General features: G+C 41.0%; 1 pseudogene; it reads right to left on the reverse strand.

Annotated features, from left to right (window-relative positions):
• Positions 1 to 32: 32 nt before the first annotated feature.
• LOC149985468 (protein FAM169B-like) lies at positions 33 to 9,971 on the reverse strand (annotated as a pseudogene).
• Positions 9,972 to 10,364: the final 393 nt, after the last annotated feature.

Raw genomic sequence — 10,364 nt, forward strand, 5'->3', positions numbered from 1 at the left:
TTATGTTTATAGTGATGTCTGTCTGTCTAACATTAACACGCAACGTTTGCCTTGGTGCACCCTGATTCAGACCTAGAAATGGCCTCTGTTTGTGTTGCGGTTGAGCTGTATGTTCAGCAATGTGTTCCATCTCTGGCGTCAGCCCCCAGGAACCTCCTCCTCACAGAGCCGATCCCTTTGTTTCTGGCACATCAACAGGTATTTCCTGCACACTGGAGAGGAGTAGGAGACATACAATGGACAGTTTCCTGGAATTGAGACTTCCCAATTTGTAAAGAAGTCATTTCAACATCTATTCCACATTGGTTCAACATAATTTCATTGTTATGACTTGGAAACTATGTTGTTTCAACCAGTGTGTACCCAGTGGGCTGAATACAATATCACTGTGGGTTGAATGGGGTAACTTTGATGTTGTCCTGAATTTGTCCTGAATTTTCCATAAAGGATTTACTGTAAATCAAATCAGATGTTATTTGTCACATATGCCGAATACAACAGGTGTAGTAGACCTTACTGTGGAATGCTTAATTATAAGCCCTTAGCCAACAATGCAGAGTTCAGAAAATAAGAGTTGTAAGAAAATATTTGCTAAATAAAATAAAGTAAAACATTTAAAAACACAATAAAACAACAATAGCAAGGCTGTATACAGGGGGTACCGGTACCGAGTCAATGTGCGGGGGAACAGGTAGGTTGAGGTAATATGTACATGTTCATTGAGAAAACCTCACATTGTTAACATTTTGGAACATGGTGTAACAGGGTGTAACATGGTGTGTAACATGGTTCCATTTGATCTGAAAGTGTTACCTCAACATTTTTGAAGATGACAAGCTGGCTAGCATTATTTAAAATGTAGTGTCATCTAAAAGTGTGGGTCTATGTTTAAAGATCCATTAGGTTAGTCCCTTCCTGTAAAATAAAGTACAGCTAATGTGAACTCTACCCATCCTCTCCTGGCTCCAAGATATCTCGGTTTGGGACTAGGTAAACAGTCCTTCAAAACACACCATAAATTGTTGTGCATTCAACCTAGTGATAGCGTGTGCCATCTCTAAACTGAAACATGAGTGGCAGCCCCAAAAACGTACCTGATTGCAGTAGCAGTGTGTGGGTAAAATCACTGAGGTAGCCAAGCCAGTAAAAAATGCATATTGCAACCTACAGTACCAGTCAAATGTTTAGACACACCTACTCACTCAAGTTTTTATTTTTTATTTTTTTTACAATTTTCTAATAATAGTAAAGACACCAAAACTATGAAATAACACATATGGAATCATGTAGTAACCCAAAAAGTGCTAAACAAATCAAAATATATTTTATATTTGAGATTGTTCAAAGTAGCCACACTTTGCCTTGATGACAGCTTAGCACAGTCTCTCAACCAGCTTCACCCAGGATGCTTTTCCAACTGTCTTGAAGGACATTTTCTTGAAGGACACTTGTTGGCTACTTTTCCTTCACTCTGCGGTCCAACTCATCCCAAAACCATCTCAATGGTTTCAGATGCAGCACTCCATCATTCTCTTTCTTGGTCAAATAGTTCTTAGACAGCCTGTAGGTGTGTTGGGTCATTGTCGTGTTGAGTCATTGTCCTGTTGTGTATCGCTGCAGAATGCTGTGGTAGCCATGCTGGTTAAGTGTGCCTTGAATTCTAAATAAATCACAGACAGTGTCACCAGCAAAGCACCCCGACACCATCACACCACCTCCTCTATGCTTCACAGTGGGAACTACACATGCAGAGGTCATCCGTTCACCTACTTTGTGTCCCACAAAGAAACGGTGGTTGGAATCCAAAAAACTCATCAGATCAAATGACAGATTTCCACCGGTCTAATGCCCATTGCTCGTGTTTCATGGCCCAAGCAAGTCTCCTCTTCTTATTGGTGTCCTTTAGTACTGGATGCTTTGCAGCAGTTCAACCATGAAGGCCTGATTCACACAGTCTCCTGTGAACAGTTGATGTTGAGATGTGTCTGTTACTCTGTGAAGCATTTATTTAGACTGCAATTTCTGAGGCTGGTAACTCTAATGAACTTATCCTCTGCAGCAGAGGTAACTCCGGGTCTTCATTTCCTGTGGCGGTCCTCATGTGAGCCAGTTTCATCATAGCGCTGGATGGTTTTTGCGACTGCACTTGAAAGAACGTTTAAAGTTCTTGAAATTTTCCGTATTGACTGACCTTCATGTCTTAAAGTAATGATGGACTGTCATTTCTCTTTGCTTATTTGAGCTGTTCTTGCCATAATATGGACTTGGCCTTTTACCAAATAGGGCTATCTTCTGTATACCCCCCACCTTGTCACAACACAACTGATTGGCTGAAATGCATTAAGAAGGAAATAAATTCCCCAAATTAATTTTTAAGAAGGCACACCTGTTAATTGAAATGCATTCAAGGTGACTACCTCATGAAGCTGGTTGAGAGAATGCCAAGAGTGTGCAAAGGGTGGCTACTTTGAAGAATCTCAAATATAAAATGTATTTTGATTTGTTTAACACTTTTTTAGTTACTACATGATTCCATATGGGTTATTTCATAGTTTTGATGTCTTTACTGTTATTCTACAATGTAGAAAATAGTAAAAATAAAGAAAAACCCTTGAATGAGTTGGTGTGTCCAAACTTTTCAATGGTACTGTATGTTCTGATAATTGCGTTGTTTGCTCTATAACTGATTCGTTCATGCGCCACGTGATATACAATGCGGTGACAACAAAAAGACACACAGTGGCGGAATAAATTCAACTACACATTTGTTTCATCACAAAACCGGAAAGCAACATCTGTCCAGTGAAGTCCACAAAGAAAATATTGCATTCAAATAGTTATATAACAGTCAAGCAAGTTAGGGCTTTCAACAGTTTACCAAACAACTACTGATTTAGAACCACAGAGTTACCGCAAGTCAGCACAAAGTCAACAGGAGCACTGCCTCCGCTATTCCAGCACCACTTCAACTTAAACATCATCAATTCAACAAGGCTATATATGCTTAGTTTATTACACTGAAAACAATCTTAAAGATACCAAAAACAAGTTAGTCCAATCAATGTTGCTAAATATCATGTGGTTATCCATGGTACTGATTTCTGTGTGTGTGTGTGTGTGTGTGTGTGTGTGTGTGTGTGTGTGTGTGTGTGTGTGTGTGTGTGTGTGTGTGTGTGCAAGTAAAACATTATTTTTTTTTTTACTCATGCTACTTGTAGACATGGTACTTGTAGACTAGTTTAAAGCCAATGCCATCCTCCTCTCTTTCATACTGGCAAAACAGTCTATGGCAATGTACATACATACAGGACACTCTTAGTTTTTGTTGTCATAAGCTACTTAGCTAAAATGCTTGCTTGCCTGACTTCCTCGCATGGGCAGCAATGAACCAGCTAAGTTAGCTAGCTAACTAGTTAATGTGAGCCTACTAGGCTATATCTAGGCTACATATTTAAGTTTAATTGTCTCAGGCCAGTGGCACAACATATTAATGTATGGTACAGAGAATTAAGTCATTAAGCCAAATCCCCATCTCCATCCATGGTTTAGGAAAGGGCCGATTTATCAAGATAGCTACTGCAGGACATTGACACAAGCAGACCAGAAACAGACAAGTTTTTCTGAAAATGACGTTTTGCAAAGGAAGTGATTTGATTGGTCTGAAGCCAAATCCAAACTGGCCTCCTTTGGGGGGTGTTTTGCTGCACGGGGACAACCCACAGTTGAGCTCAGCTCAACACTGATTGGCTAATTATTATTATTTATTTTTTTTATCAAGGGAGGCTACAATGTCTATATAAGGGTGAAAATGAAAAATACTCATAAAAGCTCTGATGAAGGCCTTGAGGTCGATATGAAAAACTTAATAAAGAGAACTGAGACTAGAAAGAGCAGTGTGCGGGTTTCATCATGTTATCAAGGGAGGTCAAATGCTTGCTGGCATCCCTCAATCAAATGCTACTGTGGCAACAGTTATACATTATATTACTTTGGTCCAGACAGCATCAGAAACATGGGCTACACATACTGAGACAGAGGGGTGCTGTTTCCCTCGCTCAGATGATTTCTCCGGTGCAATTCAGCCACTTGCGAATTGACAAAAACAGAGATAGACAGATAAAGATAAAGATAAGATAAATTATTTAGTATTTTTTTATAGGTCAAATATTCTGGGTAAGCCTGGCTTTCCTTGGCATCCATGAATACACGCCACTGCCTGACTTTGTACTAATATAAATTTAGCGATCTTTCCATGGTACAACCAGCATTGACATAATTGACCTTTGAATTTATAATACTGACCCACCTTTAATCATGCTTGGGGATATGGTACAGCTGATTCCTATCACTTCCTCATTGGGGAAGGATGTTTTAGTCTGTCAGGATCTGCAGTGCCATACCTTTCCTCCTCCACTGAGTCCCCACGCACAGTGCCAAGAACAGGAAGCTGATAGCTTTGATTTGTGCATCCATCACACAGACTTCCTGAAAGAGCCAATTATACATTATGTTGCTTTGACAAAATGATTTAAAACATATGCAACAGAAAAATGTATTCCTCCCTACACTGTTTAGCTTTTTAAATGATTGACTTGAAAACAGGAATGGGATGATTGAATGTGACACTTTCCCCTAATTCTGTCTCACCCAAATTCAACATGTACAATACAGAGCCTTTTGTGTAAACCAAGAGCATAAGGTAATGGTTTTGATTTTCACAACTTCCTGTGCAGCCTTACTATTTTCAATATCAGGTAACCACATAACATGTGTTGACATAGCAACACTCCCTGTTCTAAATAGAAATTGCGATGAGAATCGATGGGCATTTTCCTATGCTTAGAATTTGCTGATGCCTGACAAATCTAGTGACGCCTGGATTGGTATTTTAAGTATCAGCTAACCATATGTAATAGCAATTTGTCAATCGAGTACACAGTCGATGATGTAACACTCACCCATTAGTTGTTGCGTCACCTCGCATTAGCTGTGAAACGGGCCCTTTGACTGCGTTTACATAGGCAGCCCAATTCAGATTTTTTTTCCCTCATTAATTGTTTTTTGACCAATCACATCAGATATTTTCACATCAGATCTTTTTCAGATCTGATCTGATTGATCAAAAGACCTGGCAGCAAATTGGAATCAAACACAATGCTTTACCTTTCTTTTTGATGGTGCAGAATCCAACTGCCTCTCCATTGTGCCATAGAATTTTGCCAAATTCCCTCAGAATTAAATCTCTTCCCCAACCTTTCCCAAACTCCCAAAATAATCTAAGCAGGAACAGTATATCTTTCTGTAACAGACTTTCCCTGTGAATGACCTACACATCTAAGCCACATCCTAAACACATAGATAAAAAACCCATTCAGTTGTTTAAAACCTCATTTGATGTATTTATGGGTATGGAGGGGCCTTTGCATGTTATTACATGCACCCTTTAGATGTAATAACCATGTAAAAACATAGCATTTACGGTATTATATTTAATATATGTGCACCTATCCCATCTAAACATGAAGGTAATGGGAAGTCCTATATTTAGTGACACCATTGCCAATTACTTACCATAGAGGACATAAGCGCAAATGAAAATAACATACCATCACAAGACCAGATCTGGATTTGCTGGAAGTCTTGAACATAATTTAAAGACCACCACTTTCCATGCAGGTTCAGGGCCACCACTGTGAAAACATTTTACATTTTATGTAACATTATACTGTAGCCTATATAACATCAACCAAATTAAGCGGATCTGAAAGTTTCTCTGTAGGGTATCAACATTGAGTTTCGGCTGCAGGCATGTGCAGAGCCGCGGGAGTACAAGGTGGATCATGATCACCGAACAGCAGGAGTTTGCCCACATTGTCATGTGTCACCTCCACCTGATGGAGGGAAGCAGGGGTTCTATGTGCAGGGGTTACATTTGGCAGGTGATAGATCTGTCACAAACATTGGATGGTTGTCACTTTAGATAGATGCTCAACTGAAAAAAAGCAGAAAGTACCAGTGATTCACGCAATATGGAAGGGGTCAGACGACTCGGATGCTATGCTACATTACTATTTTGCTAGCACAGACTGGAATATGTTCCTGGGTTCATCCAATGGAATTGAGCAGTATACAACCTCAGTCACCGCATTCATCAATAAGTGCATCGACGACGTCGTCCCTACAGTGACCATACGTATAATTCCCAACCAGAAGCCATGGATTACAGGCAACATCCGCACCGAGCTAAAGGCTAGAGCTGCTGCTTTCAAGGAGTGGGACACTAATCAGGATGCTTATAAGAAATCCCGCTATGCCCTCAGATGAACCATCAAACAGGCAAAGCGTCAATACAGGACTAAGGTTAAATCCTACTACACCAGCTCTGATGCTTGTCGGATGTGGCAGGCCTCGAAAAATATTACGGACTACAAAGGGACACGTGAGGGAAAGGGACGTGAGCCTACCAGATGAGCTAAATGCCTTTTATGCTTGCTTCGAGGCAAGCAACACTCAAGCATGCATGAGAGCACCAGCTGTTCCAGACAACTGAGGGATCACGCTCTCTGTAGCCGATGTGAGCAAGACCTTTAAACAGGTACACATTCCCAAAGCCACGGGGTCAGGTGGATTACCAGGATGTGTACTCAAAGCATGTGCATACCAACAGGCAAATGTGTCTTCACTGACATTTTCAACCTCTCCCTAACTGAGTCTGTAATCCCTACATGTTTCAAACAGACCACCATAGTCCCTGTGCCCAAGAAAGAGAAGGTAACCTGCCTAAATGATTACCACCCCATAGCACACATGTGGGTAGCTATGATGTGCTTTGTTAAAGGCTGGTCATGGCTCACATCAACACCATCATGCCGGAAACTCTAGACCCACTCCAATTCGCATAATGCCCTAGCAGATCCACAGATGATGCAATCTCAATCGCACTCCACACTGCCCTTTCCCACCTGGACAAAAGGAATAGCTATGTGAGAATGCTGTTCATTGACTACAGCTTAGCGTTCAACACCATTGGGCCCACAAAACTCATCACTAACCTAAGGACCCTGGGACTAAACACCTCCCTTTGCAACTGGATCCTGGACTTCCTGACTGGCTGAACCCAGGTGGTAAGGGTAGGCATCAACACATCTGCCGTGCTGATCCTCAACACTGGGGCCCCTCAGGGGTGCGTGGTTAGTACCCTCCTGTACTCCCTGTTCACCCACGACTGCGTGGCCAAGAACGACTCCAACACATTCATTAAGTTTGCTGATGACACAACAGTGGTAGGCCTGATCACCGACAGCGATGAGACAGCCTATAGGGAGTAGGTCAGAGACCTGGCAGTGTGTTGCCAGGACAACAACCTCTCCCTTAATGTGAACAAGACAAAAGAGTTGATTGTGGACTATAGCAAAAGGAGGGCCGAACAGGTCCACATTAACATCAACGGGGCTGAAGTTGAGCGGGTCGAGAGCTTCAAGTTCCTTGGTGTCCACATCACCAACGAACTACCATGGTCCAAACACACTAACACTGTTGTGAAGAGAGCATGACAACACCTTTTCCCCTTAAGGAGACAGAAAATATTTGTCATGGGTCCCCAGATCCTCAAAAAATTCTACAGCTGCACCTTCGAGAGCATCCTGACCGGTTGCATCACCTGGTATGCCTGGTATGGCAACTGCTCGGCATTTGACAGTAAGGCGCTACAGAGGGTTGTGTGTTCGGCCCAGTACATCACTGGGGCCAAGCTTCCTGCCATCCAGGGCCTATATACTAGGCGGTGTCAGAGGAAGGCCCAAAAAATTGTTGAAGACTCCAGTCAACCAAGTCATACTGTTCTCTCTGCTACCACACGGCAAGCGGTACCAGAGCGTCAAGTCTAGGACCAAAAGGCTCCTTAACAGCTTCAACCCCCAAGCCATAAGACTGCTGAACAATTAATCAAATGGCCACCCGGACTTTTACATTGACCCCCCCCCCCCCCCCCCCCCATTATCTATGCATAGTCACTTTACAAATTACCTCGACTAACCTGCACATTGACCTTGTATATGTCCTTACTATTGTTATGTAGTTTTCGTGTTAGTTTTGGATTTTATATTTTTACTTTATTTAGTAAATATTTTCTTAACTATATTTTTTGAACTGCATTGTTGGTTAAGGGCTTGTAAGTAAGCATGTGACAAATACAATTTGATTTTAATCCAATACGCTTGGATTACAACTGTGTAACTTGCTCAACTGTCAGCGATCTCTTAAGAGGATAAAACATGTATCATATATCGGCTACTGAACATTCTAGCCATTTGTCATGCTAACATGTCACATTATGGGCTCACATTACTCTCTTTTACCTGTGTTTTGTGTTTGGAATGTCTCGTTGGATTCCATTTTGAAAACTGTCAACTGGATGACAAATGTTATGCAACACTACCACCTTTTGGTGACAGAGAAAACATACATTGAAACCTTGTTTTTTAGAGGCACTTCAGTAGACAGCAATACACAATGCATGCCTTCCAATCTATCTACTTTGCAGAAGGATTGTGCAAATGATCAGGGCCTGGTCTCCCAAAAGCATCTTAAGAGTATGCTGGACCAAACCTGCCATAGTTAAAAAATAAATGAATAAAAAAATGGACTCATAGATAAATAAATAATGCACACATAATTAGATAAACAATTATTTAACTAATTAATCAAATTTTATTTCATCTTATTCATTTATATTATTTCTTCCTCTATTTACAGTACCAGTAAAAGTTTGGACACCATTCAAGGGTTTTTTCTGTATTTTTTAAAAATATTTTCTACTTTGTAGAATAACAGTGAAGACATCAAAACTATGAAATAACCCATATGGAATCATGCAGTAACCAAAAAATTGTGAAACAAATCCAAATATATTTTAGATTTGAGATTCTTCAAATAGCCACCCTTTGCCTTGATGACAGCTTTGCACACTCTTGGCATTCTCTCAACCAGCTTCATTCATGTGGTCGTCACCTGGAATGCACCTAGTGTGCCTTTTAAAATTTAATTTGTAGAATTTATTTCCTTCTTAATGCGTTTGAGCCAACCAGTTGTGTTGAGACAAGGTAGGGGTGGTAGACAGAAGATCGCCCTATTTGGTAAAATATCATATAATGGTAAGAATAGCTCAAATAAGCGAAGAGAAACGACAGTCCATCATTATTTTAAGACATGAAGGTCAGTCAATACGGAACATTTCAAGAACTTTGAACGTTTCTTCAAGTGCAGTGATGAAACTGGCAGTCATGAGGACCACCACAGGAAATGAAGACCCAGAGTTACCTCTGCTGCAGAGGATAAGTTCATTAGAGTTACCAGCCTCAGAAATTGCAGTCTAAATAAATGCTTCACAGAGTTCAAGTAACAGACACATCTCAACATCAACTGTTCAGAGGAGACTGCGTGAATCGGGGGTACAGAGCTGTTGGCCGGGATTGTGGTAGCCAGGTGGAAAGCATGGCCAGCCGTAGAGAAATGCTTAATGAAATGTGAAATGTTATCGTGGATTTATCGGTGGTGACAGTGTTTCCAAGCCTGTGGGCAGCTGGGAGGAGGTGCTCTTATTCTCCATGGACTTTACAGTGTCCCAAAACGTTTTGGAATTAGTGCTGCGGGATGCAAATTTCTGTTCGAAAAAGCTAGCCTTTGCTTTCCTAACTGACTATGTATATTAGTTCCTGACTTCCCTGAAAAGTTGCATATTGCGGGGACTATTAGATGCTAGTGCAGAACTCCACAGGATGTTTTTGTGCTGGTCAAGGGCAGTCATGTCTGGAGTGAACCAAGGACTATAAATTCCTTGATAATTTGGGTGAGATTGACAGTATCTAGTTTAGATTGTAGGATGGCCGGGGTGTTAAGCATATCCCAATTCCAATTGTTTGCATAGTCAACTTACACACATCTCTGACATACTCACTTACCCCACCAGACATGCCACCAGGGGTCTTTTCACAGTCCCCAAATCCAGAACAAATTCAAGAAAGCGTACAATATTACTGTATATATAAAGCCATAATTGCATGGAACTCCCTGCCATCTCATATTGCTCAAATTAACAGAAAACCCTTTTTTAAAAAAACAGATAAAGCAACACCTCATGGCACAATGCCTCTCCCCTATTTGACCTAGACATTGTGTGTATGTATTGATATATAGGCATTGTGTGCCATTTTAAAATGTATGTAGCTCTATCATTGAGCTGTTCTTGTCTGTTAATGTTCTGTATCATGTCATGTTTCATGTCTCGAGAAAGAGTAGCTGCTGCTTTAGCAACAGCTATTGGGGATCCTAATAATACAGTGGGGCAAAAAAGTATTTAGTCAGCC

The sequence above is a fragment of the Oncorhynchus mykiss genome, chromosome 1 (assembly GCF_057628025.1).
Source record: "Oncorhynchus mykiss isolate SJ-2025 chromosome 1, ASM5762802v1, whole genome shotgun sequence".
NCBI classification, from domain to species: domain Eukaryota; kingdom Metazoa; phylum Chordata; class Actinopteri; order Salmoniformes; family Salmonidae; genus Oncorhynchus; species Oncorhynchus mykiss.